Genomic DNA, 18603 nt, shown 5'->3' with positions numbered 1-18603 from the left:
GTAAGCCATTATCATCTTGAAAACCAGTTAAGTGACTACTTGCATGTAGAGCTGTATACAATGCTTTACAAAAGTACATAGATAATAGAATCTGCCCTCTGGGAGTTTTAGCTTAAGAAGGAACACTAATAAAAACATATAGAGGCAGAGAATGTTGTACCTATACAGAAGTCAGTCTAGTATTTAGTATCCAGGAGTGAGGGGGAAGGAAATCATGAAATCTGAGAATAAGGACTTCTGAGACTAATTAAGCCAACTCTTAATTAATCGGTTGTCCTTTTCACAACATCCCCACCACAAATGGTCATCCAGCCTTCACTTGAAAACCTCTAGTGAGGAGGAACTAACTACCTCCCATAGTAGTCTAATTCACCTTAAAAAAATGTTTTTCTGTATATCATTTGTTTTCTACATCATAATTTTCCCCAGTATCCCTTCCCCTTCCAGAGAGCCATCTCATATTTTAAAGCATATTTAAAAAGCCAAAAAATAAAAAGAGGGGGAAAAGCTACATTAATTGATCAATACATCAAAACTGTCTGAAAACATGCAAATGAAAATATATAATTTGGGGACCTCTCACACCTGCAAAGGGTTATGGTAGGTTGAAAGTATCTTCTCTTATCAGTTCTTTCAAATCACATTTGTTCTTTATAATTTTGCAGCATTCATTTTTTTTATTTGTAGTTTTTCTGTTTAGATTGTTGTAATCATTGTGAATATTGGCTTCTTGGGTCTTCTTACTTCACTCTGCATCAGTTCATTTAGATTTTTCCATACTTCTCTGAATTCAGCATATTTAATATTTCTTGACAGGGACAAATATTCCATTACATTTATATCCCACAATTTGTTTAGCCATTCCCCCACTGAAGGGCATCTACCTTTTTTTGCAGTTCTCTGCTATCACAAAAAAAAACTGCTGCTATAAATATTTTGGTATATATGTGAACTTTCTTCTTATCAGTGGTTTCCTTGGGGTATAAGCCTATAAATGGAATCTCTGGGTCAAAGGGCACAGAGATTTTTGAATTTTCTTTTCATAATCCAAAATTTCATAATTCAAAATTGCTTTCCAAACTGGTTGTATTGATTGATGGTTCTACTAACAATATACTAATATGCCTATTTTCCCACAACCCCTGCAACGTTAACTATTCCTAACTTTTGTCATCTTTGCCAATTTACAGAGTGCAAGATTTGTTTTGGCTTACATTTCTCTTATTAGTGATTTGGAGCATTCTTCATATGGTTGTTCATAATGTGCAGTTCTGTTTTTGAGAACTATTCATATCCTTTGATCATTTATTGGGAAATGACTTTTGTGTGTATATATATCTTTATTAATTGTTTGCCTATGTAGATATGTACATATATGCATATATATGTGTGTGCATGTATACACATATGTATATACATACACACACACCAAATATAGCTGTACGTGTGTGTGTATATATATGTGTATATACATACACATCACATATCTTGAATAGCATATCCTTGTCAGAGAAGTTTGATATAAAGTTTGGTTTTAGTTTTTTTTACCATTTAACTGCCTTCCTCATATTCTAAATGCATTAATTTTGTTTGTGCAGAAGATTTTTAGTTTCATGGAATCAAAGTGTTTGTGTGTATATGTATGTACATGTATGCATGTACATTATACAAACACATATATTATGTATGTATTTTTCACTTCTGTAATTGCTTTTATCAATGGTTTAGTTAAGAAAATATCTCCTACCCTTGGCTCTTAGAGGTGTAGGATCTGCTTCTCTTCTAATTTTTCATGGTACTTTTTTAAATATCAGTCACATATCCATTTAGAATGTATTATGGAATATGATGGACAACATTAGTCTAAATCTTATTTATGCGATACTACTTTCCCATTTTCCTAGGCAGTTGTCAAATAGGGAGTCCTTTCCTAAGTAATTTATGTTTTTTTTTTCATTTCATCAAAATACAGTTAATTAAATTTCATTGTTTCTAATTCTTCCTTGTCTAGTCTGTTCTCTATTTTAACCAATATCAGATGGTTTTGATGACTTCAGTTTTATAATATCATTCAAAGTGTATCATACTGACCTCTTTTCATCATTTCCCTTGAAATTCTAGATCTTTTATTTTTTCAAATGAATTGTGCTATTATTTTATATTAGGACAGATATTTGGTGCAGTGGATGGAGTACTGGACCTGGAGTCAGGAAGATTCATCTTCCTAAGTTCATATCTGGCCTCAGACAGATCCTGTGGGACCCTCGGTAAATCACTTCACCCTATTTCCTTCAGTTTTTTCATCTGTAACATGGTAAAGGAAGGAAATGGCAAACCACTTCAGTATCTTTGCCAGGAAAACCCCAGATGGGGTCATAAAGAGTTGGACATAACTGAAACTACTCAATAGCAGCAACATTATTTTATTGAGTTCTATAAAGTACCACTTTGATAATTTGATTGGTATAGATCAAAAAATGTAAATTAATTTTGGTAATATTTTCATTTTTATTCTATTGGTATGGCCCAATCATGGACACTGAATATTTCTTCAGTTTTTTTAAGTTGGTCTTTATTTCTCTAAGGAGGACTTTGTAATTGAATCTCCTCAAGTATTTTGTCTGCTTTGGTAGCTTCATCCCCAGATTGATTCCCCTTTAGGAAAGCTCTGAATATTAGGAATATTTTTTTATCTTGGCCTGAAATATGAATCTGCGATTTCTACATATTGCTCCTTAGTTCTTTCACACCTCTTCTTCCATTCAAGAAACTCCAGTGACTTCCTATTACTTCCAGTATCAAATATAAAATGTTTTTAAAATTTTCTTCACCTGGCCCTCTCCTACCTTTCTACTTTTATAATGTCTTACCCCTGTGCCTTGACCCTGAGTTTTCCTCCAGTTAATATATATATATACATATATGTATGTATGTATGTATCTTGTTTGTTCATAGTTGTCTATGTATTGTCTCAATTGTTAAATTGTAAGCTCTTTGAGGAGAGGTATTGTTTTTGCCTTTTTTTATATTCCTAGCACATAAGATAGTACTGGGCACATCATAATAGATATATTATAAGTGGTACTGCATTAATTTTACTTTTGGGGTCAAGGAGAGCAAATCCGATATTGCCTCCACATGATAGACTTTCAGGGGCATTTGAAAGTAATTATCTTGTATCCTCAAGACTTTTTTTTTTTTCAAACTAAACATTACTGGTTCCTCTTGGTGAATGCCTCAAAGTCCTTCACCATCTGTTTCATCACTCTCCTCTGTTATCTAGTTCCTCTAGATATGGCACCTGTATACAGAGAGAGATCTAGCAGTGGAGGTGTATTATTAGCCTGTGGAGGCGATCTACACATACATTCACTTCCACCTGTTTCATGGGTTAGGTTGCTTCTTTCCTCCATAGACTGAAGTTCACTTTGATCACTCCCATAGCTCCTTCCCTCAGGAGGCTTGCTTTTCCCTTCAAACTATGCCATGGGAACTCTGAGAAGGGAAACATCTGGGACTGGAGTCAGGAAGACATCTTCCTGAGTTCAAATCTGGCCTCAGACACTTACAAGTTGTGTGATCCTGGGCCAGTCACTTAACCCTGTTTGCTTCAGTTTCCTCATCTGTATTCCTCATCTGTAGCTGGAGAAGGAAATGACAGACCCCTCCAGTATCTCTGCCAAGAAAATTCCAAATGGGGTCACAAAGAGTCAGACATGATTATAATGACTCAACAAGAGTTGCACTCTGGCAAAATATGACTGTTTTGAATCTCTCTCTTCTCCCTCCTGACTATTTCCTTATAGGCACAACTATGTAGTGTATGTTTAAAGTGGCTTCAGAGGCAACGTAAATTTAAAGATTCAGATAAATTTGGGGAAAAGGCACACACCCTTAGGAGAAAAGCAAAAAAGGAGGAAAAATGAGCAAATTCAAAGGTTTAAGTCTTCCCTCTAAATACATCTTGAGAAAGCATAGATCCACCCTCCACAGGCTTCATAGTAACAAAGGTTAGCCCTGGTGGAGAAATACAGATAGCCGTTGTGACCTCATTCCAGCAGCCTCTCCCCACATGGGGGCTTCTCACTGCTGTGCCCTCTAGCAGCCAGCCATACATGTTTCCTCTGATTTCCAGCTCCATGCCGTTGCTGCTTCTCTATTCCTCTCCTCACTTTTTCCCCAAATTCATAGTCCCCTGGTACACTCTCACTAGCCAGCTACTCTAACTTGGGAAGGGCTCACCCACTCACTTAAATCTAGCCAATCACACAGTCAGAGGAAGCTCCCTTGAGGTCAAAGAAGGGAATGATGGGATATTCCCTACCTGCCAATAGGCATTCATCTCCAAAGTCTTGTCACATGGAGCGAACTTGATGAGGCAAAAACCTGGGAGCTGAAGTCAACCACAAATTAAACAGAAGTCTACCATAATAGGGCTAGTATTAAAAAACCCTCTATGAGATATATTAAGTACAAGGTGTCCAAAAGCCCAAAATGAATCCTTCTGTGAGACTACTCTTTCAAATACTTACCTATTGAAATATATCTGCATCTTAATGGAGAGGTACTTGTAGTGATACAGCAAATTATCCTTAAGATTCCATAGTGGAAAAAAAAAAAAGAAAGAAATCACCTTCTATTTAAATAAATGTGTAAAAAGAATTACAAGGAGAATAGCTAACATAATTGTAGCTAACTTTATGAGTACTTTACCTCCAGAATACAATATAAAACTGTTAGTTTGGCATTCAAAGCCCTTTATAAGCTTCCCCTCCAACACACACACTGTCCCTCTGTTTTTACACATTCTCAATCTCCAGTCATTCTGATATGTATCTGGTCACTGGGTCCAGATGGCTCCAGAGGAAAAAGTGAGGCTAGTGACTTTGCACAGCTGCCCTCACTTAAATCCAATTCATTTGCAAGTTGTGGCATCACCTTCCTGATGTCATAGTCATCTTCGAAAACAAAGGATAAAGAACACACATTTGTCACCATTCTCCACTTCACTGATGTTGGTTACACAAAGCTGGCCATCTCTAGACTCTGAGCCTTTTCACTGGTTATTCCCCATTCCTCTCCCTCCTCATCTCTGCCTCCTGGTCCCAGATAAAATCTCATCTACTGCAGGAAGCCTTTCTTAGTCCCTTTTAATCCTAGGGTCCTCTCTCTAGTGATAATTTCCAGGGTATTCTACCTATTATTTGTTTGTACGTAGTTGTTTGCATGTTATCTCTCCCATTGGACTGACCTCCTTGAGGTCAGGGACTGTCTTTTGCTTTTCTTTGTGTCTCCAGAACTTAGCACAGTGCCTAGTACACAGTAGGTGCTTATTAAGTGTTTACTGGTGATATATTTTACCTAATTTCGTCCTCACAACAACACTTGAGGCAGTTGCTTTCATTTTACAGAGGACAAATTCGAGGGCTAGAAAGCAACTTGCCAAGGACCTCAGAGATAGTATCTGTGGAAGGATCCACTGCAGTATTTTTAGTAAGTCCTCAGAGGTAAAATTCATATAATTTTTTTAGTATGAAAAAAGGAACCTTGGTGATAACTAAACTGTCTTCAGACACCTGAAATGAAAACATATTCAAAATTGGATGGACAGCCATCTGTCTCACATGATTTAGAAGCTGACTTTCCTTATAGTTAAAGGGATCAGTGCCAATTCTACTGATAATTTCTGCTTATGTTGAAATGTCACTACTATTCTATACATGAAGGATATATATACACACACACGCATCTCAAAAGCTTTACTGGAAGGATTTGTTGTTTAGTCATTTTACAGTTGTGTTTGACTCTTGTGACCCCATTTGGAGTTTTCTTAGCAGAGATACTGGAGTGGTTTGCCATTTCCTTCTCCAGTTTATTTTACAGATGAGGAAACTGAGGTAAACAGGGTTAAGTGACTTGCCCAGGGTCACATAGCTAGTGTCTAAGGCCAGATTTGAATTTACAAAGAGAAGTCCTCCTGTCCCCAGGCCTGAAACTCAATTCACTATACCACCTAGCTGTAGTTAAAACACAGATGAGTGCCCTTCCTCCCTCTGGTCCCCATCCCTAGTGAGACAATCAGTGAAGGGTTTGTTTTATTTTGTTTTTTCAAGTAAACAAAATAGACGGGATTCATGTATGTTTGTCTCATTAAGTCCCAGGGAGGACCTTAGTGCCTTGAGATATTATCAAACGGACAGAAGGAAGTGACTCTTTCAGCAGAGAAACAAAACCTTAACTCCTTATGGCTCTTCTTGTATTTCCTTCAGATGTTTTCATTTTAATTGGCTCTATTTTTACTATAGCATGGAAAAAGTAACAAAATGATTCAGTCGTTGAAATTCAGCAGTTTTACGTACAACAGGATTCTCATGGATTAATGATGTACTAAGTTCTGATATGAAAGGACTTGTTAGACTAATACTCATATTGTTCCCTTATGAAATAGCTACAATTCATAATTAAATACAAAATTTTTGTAGCCATGTTTTAGGTTATACTGACATCTGGTGGTAGTCTTGACATTGTGGGAGTGTTTTGTGTTTGTCATTGTGTCTCTTTTTTGTAAGGAATTCTATTCCCAGTTTAGCACTTTTCTTCCTCTCTTGCAGCAGTAACCTTGAGACTGCAAAATAAAAGTATCCGCTCTTTCCTCCTCCTCCTCTTCCTTTATTCTGAGCTCCCCCACCCCTAGCCCTAACACCCTCTTTCTTAACTACGTATTGTAGGGAAAGAAAAGGAAAGTGAGCCCCCCAACAGTGGCTCAAGGTTCTTATATCACAACCAAATCCATTTTTTAACTGAGGACCTCATGTACAAGAAGAGTAGTTCATCCTCATCAAACATTTAGTGTTAGAAAGGACCTCAGAGTCCATGTTGAGTCCAGCTCCTTCATTTTACAGACGAGGAAACTGATGCCCAGAGAAAAACTTGCCCAACATCACACAGGTGTTAAGCTATAGGTGGGAGAGGGAGGGGAGCTCAGGTCCTCTGTCTCCAAGTTCACCAATTTTTTCTCCACCATACCAAATTTTACGTGGTATTTAAGGAATAATTCTAAAGTTAGCTTAGAGGCTTGTATCCTAGTGATCAATGTACTCCTGAAGCATTCTTGCAGGTCTGGTTTAGATTTACAGAAAGCCAAGTTGTTAAAATTAATCCTAAAAGCTATACATATTTAAAACTTAAATGTTATTGTTGCCACTTTCAAATTCTTAGGGATCTAAAATTTCCGTATTTATAGAACTTTCAAATATTAAGCTACTAAAAGCTTTGGGGGGAAAGGGAAGTTGGTTCTAGCTTATCATAAACTGATTTGATTCCTTCGTTTACCTTTCACATATGCAACACCAACTGGTGATAACACAAAAGTGACAGGTATTTCAAAAAACATTTTCATATTTATGGTAAACATTGATCAAAGAAACTTGAAAAACCTCATTTCTTGAGCCTATTAAGTGAAGAGAAACAGCCTCCAATGCTAACTGATGCCTTTGAGTCTTCTGATGAATTTCCAATTGTGGCTACTATGCCAGCAGGACATTCACTTCTTTCATACTCTAGCCAACTTGTGATATAGTATAAGAAAGGCTCACATTTATAATTATGGCCTAAAACATGTCAATCTGTAACATGTAGCCTTATTTGCAAGATGCTGGGGTTGAAGCGTGAAGAAATTGTCAATAAGTTTCTAGCAAAGATAGTTTTCCCCTTGACTTTCACTGAAAAACCAGCTGTATTCTTACGACAAAACTCTGGGTCCAAGAATATAGAAAACATTAAATTGTCTACTTAAGAATAAAATCAATAATTTTGTGGTAAAACATTAATAATAATATTCGATTTAAAATACCATTACAAAGTGCATATAATTATTTTGTCATGGGTCCAACAGAATATATGACCCTGAAAAGTACCTCAACTCCTGTCCAGATTTTCCACAACAAAGATGAAATGTGCCTCTATTTGGTAATTCATACTCTGTCTCCTCAAAATTTGCAGGAGCTTTTCATTTTTCAAAACTAACAAACTGATCTGGATCAAAGAGAGAAAGCAATATAGAGTAGTATCACCATTTCAAAATGGAGTAGTAAATAAACTGTGCAATTCTGGGACTCAAAAAATGCTGCTAGGGGAAAAACAATGAACAAAGACTTTGTACATGGCAGGTCGGGAGGGGCGGGGGTGGTGAGGAAGTTCAGGAAACATTGTCACACCACATTTGCCCCTCAGGCTGTCTTCCTATTGGGTTAGTACACCAATGGAACACATAGAAAGAGCCTATATAAAGGAAGTCTGCCCACACATCTACAGCTATGCACTTCCCTGTGTGGGAAAGCCTCTCCTGGGATCAGTTCTTCTCACCTCAATTCTGCCCAAAGGCAATAGGATTTCAGCCAGTGTTATTATATCCGGCAGACTGTAATCACACTATTCTTCCTTTTCCTTAAATAACCCAGCTAAATTCTACCTCTCCATGCCAGAATGGCAGTGCAATTGCTTTTGAGTTTACCTGAGCCCTGAGGCACTGCTGGTCTCTCCTTTCTACCTTGCTAACTGTTCTTGGATTAAGGAGAGGAGAGCGTGTTCTCTAATGCATATATTAAATGAATTAATGATTGAGAATACTTCCTCCACAGTAAGAAGCTTTTTTTAAAAAATCACTAGATTTTAAAATTGGAAGGTTCCACAAAGATTGCATGGTGAAACTTTTCCCAGAGATTTTGGCAGTTGTGTTCAGAATTCATTCCCTGCTTTGTAAAATATTAGGGTGATTTTTATCATAAATTGATTTTTTATAACGAGAGAAATTTGAACTTGAGAAAAATTAGTGTTTTAGCACTGAATGGTTTCTTAGAGATCACATTTAACTATCACTTTTTAGATGAAGAGAGTAAGCCCCACAAAAGTTAGGTAATGTTCCTGAGGTTATACAGTTCATTTTGTGACAGTGCTAGATGTAAACCTCAGAGTTTCTTGTTCCCTGCCTCCTTCATTTCATCTAAGTTTTTAAAGCTGAGAAATAGAGACCCAACTTAAAACAAAAGAAAATTGTGAGAACCTTTACAGGAAAGTTCTCTTCATCCATTTCTTTCTTTCTTAGCATGTGGAAGATTTCAAACAGAAAGACAAATTACTGCATTTTTCCTTGGGATTTTCTTATATTCAACTATTCACTCAAAGTATGTTTCAGTTTAGTTTGGTGTTGGGATATCTTAACACCCTCATTGAGTTTGGGGGGGGTGGGGGAAGTTATTTTGTATCTTGCTATTTTATTGTAACTATTAAGTATATCAGTTTAGTTAGTTTGCTGATTCTCTGGGGTTTTCTAAGTCAATAATCTTATCTGCTGGTAGGACTAATGTTGTCTCCTCTTTTACCAGGTTGCCAACTTGTCTATTCTTTCTTTCTTTTTTGTTCCTGCTATCATCAGCATTTCTAGAACTATGTCAAATAACTGAAGGGATGTTACTGTTTTACTTCTCTACTGAGAAAGCATCTATTGTTTCCATGTTGCATATCATGATAGCTTTTGGTTTTAGATATGTAAACTTAATCATATTAACAAATTTGACTCTTCTGTGCCTTTGCTGTTTAGAGTTTTTTTTTTAGCATAAATGAATGTTATCCTTTTTCAGAAACTTTTTGTGCATATATTACTATGATTACTGTAGTTTGATAGTATTCCTCTTTTAAATATGATTCATATTGTTATTTTTCCCTTCTCTTGAGCCACCTTTGCATCCATAGTACAAATCCAACTTTGTTGTTGTTGAGTCATTTCAGTCCTGTCCAACTCTGACTCCATTTGGGGTTTTCTTGGCAAAGATACTGGAATGGCTTGTCATTTCATTCTCCAGCTCATTTTACAGATGAGGAACTGAGGCATCAGGGTTAAGTGACATGCCCAAGGTCACACAATTAGGAAATGTTTGAGACCAGATTTGAATCCAGGTTCTCTTGACTTCAGGGCTGGTGTTCTATCCACTGCACCACTTAACTGTCCCTAAAACTTATCTAGAACTTAACTATCCAACTTAGTCACCATGAATATGTTTTAGATATGTTCTTGTAATCTTTTTTCTAGTATTTTATTTGAAGTTTTTGCATTGATATTTATGAATGTCATTGATTCTTTGCTTTATCCTTTCCTAGTTTTGGAATTAGGATCATATTTGTCGATTAAAAAGAGTTTGATAGAGGGTTTTCTTAGCAAAAATCCTGGAATGGTTTGCCATTTCCTTCATCCTAATTAGGGTTGGACATGACTGAAATAATGTGAGCAACAACAAAAGAGAGTTTTCAGCCCTGTTAAATATCAGTCTCAGACACAGCTACTGTACTAAAGGAAAAGCTGGCACATTTCCCACCCCCACCCCATCCCATCTTGTGAACTGGGAGGAATAAAGGAGAAGGGAGTGGTCACTTTAGGAATATTTAACCAATAATGGCTTCTGTTCCCCAACCGGAAACATTTAGATTTGCAAGCCTGACTTTCCAGAATTTACAACAATGGCACTGGAGAGAAAAGTACCCTCTCCGTACAACATAATTTAAGGCAACCTTGAGTATTATATAATCTGTTCTATCATTTCTGGCATAAAACTAGTAACTTTTAGCCACAAAAGAAGTGAGATTCAGAGGAAAAGAAAACACCATAGAAGTAAGGGAAATGGACACAATGTAAATAAATTAGGATTTGTTCTCCACCGAAAGTTGGTTGACCAATTAAAAAAAATAACTTTAAAAAGTAGGCTAATGGATAAGCCTACACTTTTTTTTGAACACAGAAAATTCATTCATTCAACATGTATTCGTTAAAAACTTAATATATGTAGATACTGTGCTAGGTTCTAAATAGAGAAAGAAGGAAATAGTCACTGACCTCCAGGAATTGACTTCCTTTTGGTAAGAACTACACATATTCAGGGAATCAGGAAGATTTATCTTCATGAATTCAAATCTTACCTCAGATACTTACTACCTGTGTGACTCTGGGCACCTTGCTTTAGTTCTTCATCTATAAAATGATAAGGAAATGGCAAACCACTCCAGTGTTTTTGCCGAACAAAAGAAAAGAACCTCCAATGAGGTCACAAAGAGTTGGTCATGATTAAAAAAACAACTGAACAACAAAACACTTGCCCATATAAATAAACACAAAATTTATACAAGGTAAGTACAAACTAACATAGAAAGGGGGGGAGAGAAGGGGAAGGGAATCAAGAAATGCTTCAACTAGGAAGTGCCATTTGAGGGGAACCTGAAGGAAATTAGGGCTTATAAGGGGAAGGGAGTTGTGTGTTTTTAAAAAATGCTCAAAGAATCTAATTTTTATATGTATTTGGCATATAAGATCTGCCATATAAGAAACTTGTGGTGATTGAGTATTAGTTTATCGAAGACTTGAATCATATCAAATTTCTAGGAAAGGATCTTAGGCAAGGGGCAAAAAATAGAGTTCCATGATAAAATAATAACATTTTAGACTTACATTTGGGTGGTTAAAAATCACAGCTTTTTTATACAACTAAAATTTCTTTGATGACTGAATTTGGTAAGGGTGTGGACCCTTCCAGTTAAAATATTTTTTAAGTCTCTGAAAGTAATTATTCTCTAGCCAGACCCAACTATTAGTCTCATTTCCTTTCTTTCTTGTCCATTTTTACATTGTTTACAAAGACTTCTTCTCTGAACTTAATATGCACCCTGACTGCCTTTTCCTCATTTGGAATTCATCCACACACTAGGGCTGCCTCACTGAAGTTTATTTAGCACTCCCAAAAGTCATGTTTCTTATTGGAGAAAATACTGCATGTGACACATTCATCCTCATCTGCCTTCTCCTTATGAGTCCTATAGGAAAAAAAAGTGTCATAACCCTGCATAGATGTTTAAAAATAAATAAATTTGTAGCAACTGGAAAAGCTCTGTTAGTTTGGAAACCAAGTTGGGTGTCATTTCTATTATTGCACATTTAATAAATAGTATAAACAGTGTCTTCATCATGTATAAAGGGGTCCAGTATGTGTAAAGGCTCCATAAAAATTTCAATTTTAGTATTATTTTTCAATCCAAATTATTAAATAAGAAATTATGAATGAATCAGGAATGGTTGTTAGGGGTAGCAGTTTTTCAGTATGAAAATAGTTATTCTCCATTTAGCTCCAGAATTCCCCACACTGCACCTTTATCAGGAGTCAGCCTGGTGCAGAGTAAATAGTAACTAGATTTGGACTCAGAGGACCTCTCTTTGAATCTTCCCCTTCCCTCTTATCACACCTTTGTGACCTTGAGTAAATATTTCATTTTTTGTGAACCTCAGTTTCCTCATCTGTAAAATGAAATAGATGAAGTGTCAGGCCAGAAATCAGTAAGACTTCTCTTAATGAGTTCAAATGTAGCCTCAGACATTTACAAGCTATGTGACCTTGGGCAAGTCACTTAACCCTGTTTGTCTCAGTTTCCTCATCTATAAAATGAGTTAGAAAAGGAAATGGCAAACCATGCCAGTATCTTTGCCAAGAAAATTCCAAATGGGAACAGGAAGAATCAGACATGAATGAAAATGACTGAACAACACGAACAAAAATGAAGATATTGAATTGTTACTTCTACGATCCTTCCAGATCTAAAACTATGATTTGATCATCAATTTGATGGGGTTAGAAGTTTCTGCAGCTTCATATGTGGACTGGTGATCCCCACCAAGAACATCAAGGATATCTCCTGAATTTGGATGACTTGTGAACATATCCAACTAAAATTCCATCTTCTACAGGAAGCCTTTCCCAACTCCTCTTAATTCTAGCATCTGTTTATTATTTCCTATTTATCCTATATATAACTTGTTTGCATATATTTATTTGCCTGTTGTCTCCCCCATTGATTATAAGCTTCTAGAGAGCAGGGACTGTCTTCTGCCTCTCTGTGTCCCCTGTACTTAGCACAGTGCCTAGAACAAACTAGGTGCTTAATAAATGTTGATTCATTGACTGACTGATTGAACTGACTCTACTCAGAGAGGCAATGACATAACCTGTAAGCCCAAGAAATGGGACTTGGAGAAGGTAACCATCCAGCCTGGGGCCAAGTGTTCAGATTTCCTCTCCCCTTCTCTTCCCCTCACCTTGCTAGATTTATGGAAGAGCAATAAAAGCTCATCGCTTGAGCATCTAGTAAATGGTCCTGGATCTAGGAGAGCAGCAAGGGGACTGATCAACAAAGTAGTGTGGTTCAAGGGAAAGAGCAATAGATTTGGAGTCAGAGGATGTTGGCTTTGATCCTGACTGTCACTTTTTACCTGTGTCCTGGGTAAGGCACTTTACCCCTATAGGCTTCAGTTCTTATTTCTGAAATGAGGAGGCATTTGACTAGATGACCCCTAAGGTCTCTTTGAGATCTAGATTTTTTGATCTGTGACATGGAGAAATGGCAAAACCTGCTTGAACTTTGCTCTTTGATATGACCATTTATCATTCAAGGACTGCAAGTCTGGTAGAGAAAGGAGTTGTCTGACTAACCACACCAACTTAATTTGCCTTCCATGGAAGGGGTAGGGGTGGGGTTTCAAACCCTTAATACCATAAGACTCCAGGCCTATATAGGTCCCTGCAGGGAAAGGACTCATTGGAATGTTGGGTTATTTTGATCTCTAGCAACCCAAAGCTTGTTTTCCTTCTGGAGAGAGTATAAGTCCTTGGGGTATACCATGAAGCTGGAGGATAGAACTGTTTTTGGACACAGTGAAATGTTTAGGGGTTGTCTTTTCTAGCAGCCCCAAAAGAAATTTTTTTCTCTAAGGAGAAACCAAATTATAGTGGGGTGCTATCATTAGAGAATTATCCCCTGGATGAGAAGAAAGTGGGAATCACTAAAGAGGGAAGAGCATGATATTAGTTGTTTATGAGCTATTTTGTAATCTTTGTGTTCTCTGCACAGTCATTCTTTCTGTGAAATAAAGGCTGTCCTCTACCAATGACACATTAATTACTTGAATACGTGCACAGGAGCCACACTTCCACATCTCTAAAAACTACACAGGAGCAGTCTTTTTGAGGTTCCCAGAGGACATGCTGGAGGGCAGCAAACAGCGCCAAAAAAAGCATAATTTTTGAGCAGCTACCAAGGGTGTGCTGGAACCAACTCTAACCACCAATTGTTTAATTTAATTTAATTTTGAGTGTGGCATTTACAACTCAGAAACATACAAAGGAGGGCTAATTTATTGTTTTGTTTTTTGTCTACTCTTAAAAAAACTGATGGGGAAAATGGCAATAATACATATAAAACTTAAAAGTTCAATGTGTATTTGGGGGGGAGGAGAGAGAGCTAACATTGTTTAACATTTACCATCCCACCATATTGGAAGATCTGCAAGACTGAACCCAGGCCACGTAAGTCTAAAACTTGGAGTACTAGATCACAGGTTACGTATAGTTTGAGATAAATAGATAGATAGATAGATAGATAGATAGATAGATAGATAGATAGATAGATAGATATACATCCATACCCCTTTTTCTGGTCCCAGCACACAGGGATTCCATTTATCTATTCTAAGTTCCAAAGTATTCCATGGTCACATTAGTTTGGGAAATATAGGCCAAGTGTATGGCATCATACCATAGTTGCTATAGTGAATATTTTGGTTAGATTTTCACTGCCCCTAAAGTCTTTTAAAATTACATAATTGGAAGAATCAAGCAAAATTTATAACCTTTTTTTAGATGACAAGTGGGTTAGAGAGGTTAAATCATTTCTCTGGGGAAGAAGCTTGGTATGCTGGAAAGGCTTCCTCTCCAATCTGCACTCCTGACTCTGCTGGACTTTCTCAACAACGAAACAGAAACTTTTTTTCATCTTGAAAACTCACTTTACTCCTGAGCTTCTCACATTGGACATACTGCTCTGCCCCTGGGGTCTTTGTGTTATAATTGTATCTTGTTCTGTCCCCCTGACCTCCCCCTCCCTGCTAATCAGTATAGTAAGTTTATGAGTAGCTGATAAAAAGTAGCAGTAGCAGAAAGGAAGATTGCAGAGAAAAGTCTTGAGCAAACTGTCCCATGATCAAAGGGGCATAATGTACAAATTGTACCCTATGTTAACCAAAATTCACATCCTGAGAATATGTGCTGAATCAAGGGAAGCTATCCAGATGCTGCTGTTAAAGCCTTGTAGTCCTGTGATAGATAAATCTCAGACAAGTTCCAGACATCCTCAGTAAGACCAGCAGAACACCAATTGGTGTTGACAATTTTGAATTGGCCTCGATATATTAACTTAAGTTTAACTGACAACTTTGAGATGACTTGTCATATCTTCATTCTTCTCTGTGCCTCAAGCTTTCTTTATAATGCCCCCAACTAGCTACATTCTTCTTCCCGCACCCTCCCTTCAGCTTTCTTTTATGTTTTATCTTTGCACATTGTAATGTTAATGAAATGGAAGATCTTCCCCATCCATTAATAAGCCTCATATGGAGCCCATTAAGGAAAGCTTACTTAGGGGAATCTTGCTTGTAGGAAGACTTTCACACCTTTTGCTAATTTCTAATTAGGCAGTGAGTCATGAGGATTGTGATGCCTTCTGGCCTTCTGGCTCTGAGAAGGGTATATATATACTCTGAGTTGGTATTTTGCCTTGGGGCGGGGGGCAGGGGTGTTGCTTGCTTATGAGAAGGACCTTGGAATTCTCAGGTGGAGACTCTGAATGGTCATGTGTTCAGACCCCCAACTGCTCAGATGTCAAGGCTCACTTGATCTAGGGATATATGTAAAGTATATAGGAACATTGCTTTGATTCAGGCAGCAGAGCCTTGTCGGTCTCTATTTCTCTGCTTATATTCTCACTGTTAATATTTTCTCTGAAGTTCAGGGTGCTGACTTTTCCCCTAAACTAGTGAATATAATTTAAAAAGATTGTTGACCTCTTAAATCCCTTACTATCTTTCCTAGTAGAGCAGATCCAAAGACCTGTGCTAGCAGGCCATCCTAGGTATGCTAGGGTGCTTACTGTTACCCATTAAAATACAAATTCCTTTGTATTCCCAGCAATTAGCACAGTGCCTGCCACATAGTAGGGGGAAGATTTGTATAACTACTACCACATGCCAGGAACTGTGCTAAGTGCTTTTGAGAAGCATTATTTCATTGGTCCTCACAGCAACCCTGTGAAGGCAGGGACTATTGTTATCCTCATTTTACAATTGAAGAAACTGAGGCAAACTGAGTTTAGGTGGCTTAAGTGTAGGAAACTGTATTTGAACTCAGGTCTTCCTGACTCCAGGCCCATTGCTCTCTCCATTGCACCACCTGGCTGTTCATAGTAAGTACTTTGTAGTCTTTGGGAGTCAAAGAAATGCTAGAACAGGGAGAGGTTCTTTGCCTGGGATCCATGAACTCCCAAGGGATTCATGAATTGATTTCAAGGGGTCCACAAACTTGGATGGGGGAAAAGAATTGCATCTTTATCTTCACTAATTTTTGGTTTCCTTTATAATACTGTTCGTTTAATGCATCTAAAAAGGGTTTTTTTGAGAGGGCAACAATAGACTCCACCAGATTGCCATTGGGGTCCAGGACACTCAAGCACTTTAAGAGTCCCTGCTGTAGAAGTAAGACAGGCTTTGGCCTAGAGCAGGGGTGAGGAACCTGCAGTCTTTGAAGACACATGTGGCCCTCTAGGTCCTCAAGTACCATCCTTTGAATTCAAATTTCATAGAACAAATCCCTCCGTCAAAAGGTCACACCCAAGGACCTAGAAGATCACATGAGGCTATATGTTCCCCACCCCTGTCCTAGAGTATGGTAGCTATTATTAGTTAGGGGATTTCAGTGTAGTAGACCCTGGGCAAGTCACTTAACCCAGTTTGTCTCAGTTTCACATCTGTAAAATGAGCTGGAAAAGCAAATAGCAAATTACTCCAGTATCTTTGCTAAGAAAACCCTAAATGGGATCACAAAGAGTTGGCCACAACTGAAATGACTCAGCAACAGTAACAACTAAATTTGGTCAGTTAGGTGGCCTAGTGGACAGAGCACTTGGATGGGGCTTTGAATCAGGAAGACTCATCTTCATGAGTTCAAATCTGGCCTTAGACACTTAGTTGTGTACAAGTCACTTAACCCTGTTTGCACCATTGCCTCATCTGTAAAACTGGCTAGAGATGGATATGACAAGCCACTCCATTATCCTTACAAAAAAAAACAAAAAACCAAAAAAAATCTCAAGCTAGGGTCAGGAAGAGTCAGACATGACTGAAATGGCTCAATAACAAAAACTCGCAGCAAAAAGGTTGAATATATTTTCATCACCTGTGAGCAGTCATCCAATGAAAGGAGGATTCCATAGGCTTGATGGATGTCTTTCTTAGCACTAATAGTCAATGCACATTTTGCTATGTTGTGAGAAATGGCATCAGATATTGCTGCTGACAATAAAATATCCACATCCATATCTTGTGGGATAGATTAATATCTATCATAACATCTTAAATGTGACAAAAAGCTTATGAATGCACAATGTTTTTACGGCTATTTTTTTTAGCCATAAAAAAGTTTTCTATTTCCTACAAAATGCTCTTTATAAAGAGTGCTCTTCAAAAAGAAAGAAGGAAATCAAAGACTCAGGGAGATGATCGTTCATCGTCTAGGGATCATCTGCCACTTTGCTTTCCGCTGTCTTGTACCTCTTGTTCTATAGAGCTCGCTACTCTGGGATATAACAATATTAAAGATTTTTTAATTCTTCTTTGACTTCCTTTGTATCATGGACTGATTTATTACGTGAAGGTCAAGGTTACACTGGAGTAAACAATATTGGAAAGACCCTGTAGGAACTGGTTAACCCTATTTATACTTATGCCTCTGAATGCTGATTTTTAAAATAGATGTACCTTTCACTCTCCACATTTCACATTTATTTTTCTCTCCCTTGACTGAATTTATGACCATATAACCTGTAATTAAAATGACTAATTGTCTTGTCTTATAGGCCCATGGTGCTCTATTACATGCAGGAGTGAGCCACAATAAAGTTTCATACTTCAGCATGAGAGATAAAGCTGGATTCTGGACAGTTTGGGGAGATTCTGGACAAAAGTGCTTGCTTTCTAAAGGCAAAGGTGGAATGTCTTAGGATCAATTTTTAGAGAATGGTGAAAACATCCAGAATCTAGGTCCATATAAACCCGAAGCAGAAGTCCAAGAAACTGACTGAACAAAGGAAAGAGACTTGCAAGCTTAAGCAAACGCTTGATTGGGCACACAGCATAACCCCTACATGGAAAATCAGGTATGTTCAAACTTCAGTCCCAAAGGATCCTAAATTCACACATTATCCAACCAAACTCAGAAATCCCAAGAGATATTTCTGCAGTTCAGTTGTCATCTCACGGATGTGTCCTTCACTGATGCTGTCTTCCCTGAAATTTGCACTGATGACCTCAAGCCCATTTTGGAGAATACTGAGTGACAGATATTGTAAACATCCTACACTCTCAGCTGTGGAAAGTCAGAAAGCTGGGAGAAGGCTGTTTACTCTGTCTGCCTTGGAAATCAGCTGAAAAGAAGAAAATCAAGGGCATTGTGATGTACATGCGTC

The 18603-nt window shown here is 37.6% G+C and overlaps 1 long non-coding RNA gene across 3 annotated transcripts in view; it reads left to right on the top strand.

Moving 5' to 3' along the window:
* Positions 1-18603, top strand: part of LOC140526402 (uncharacterized) — a 98923-nt gene that overhangs the window by 52649 nt on the left and 27671 nt on the right. For all 3 annotated transcript variants that reach the window (XR_011974358.1, XR_011974356.1, XR_011974357.1), the window contains exon 2: positions 2166-18603. This exon is cut by the window's right edge and continues 27671 nt beyond it. This is a non-coding gene — a long non-coding RNA (uncharacterized lncRNA). The remainder of the gene's footprint in view (positions 1-2165) is intronic.

This window comes from Notamacropus eugenii, chromosome 2 (genome assembly GCF_028372415.1).
Source record: "Notamacropus eugenii isolate mMacEug1 chromosome 2, mMacEug1.pri_v2, whole genome shotgun sequence".
Taxonomy (NCBI): domain Eukaryota; kingdom Metazoa; phylum Chordata; class Mammalia; order Diprotodontia; family Macropodidae; genus Notamacropus; species Notamacropus eugenii.
Note: the sequence above shows the minus strand (reverse complement) of the source record. Positions and strands in the feature narration are given on the sequence as shown.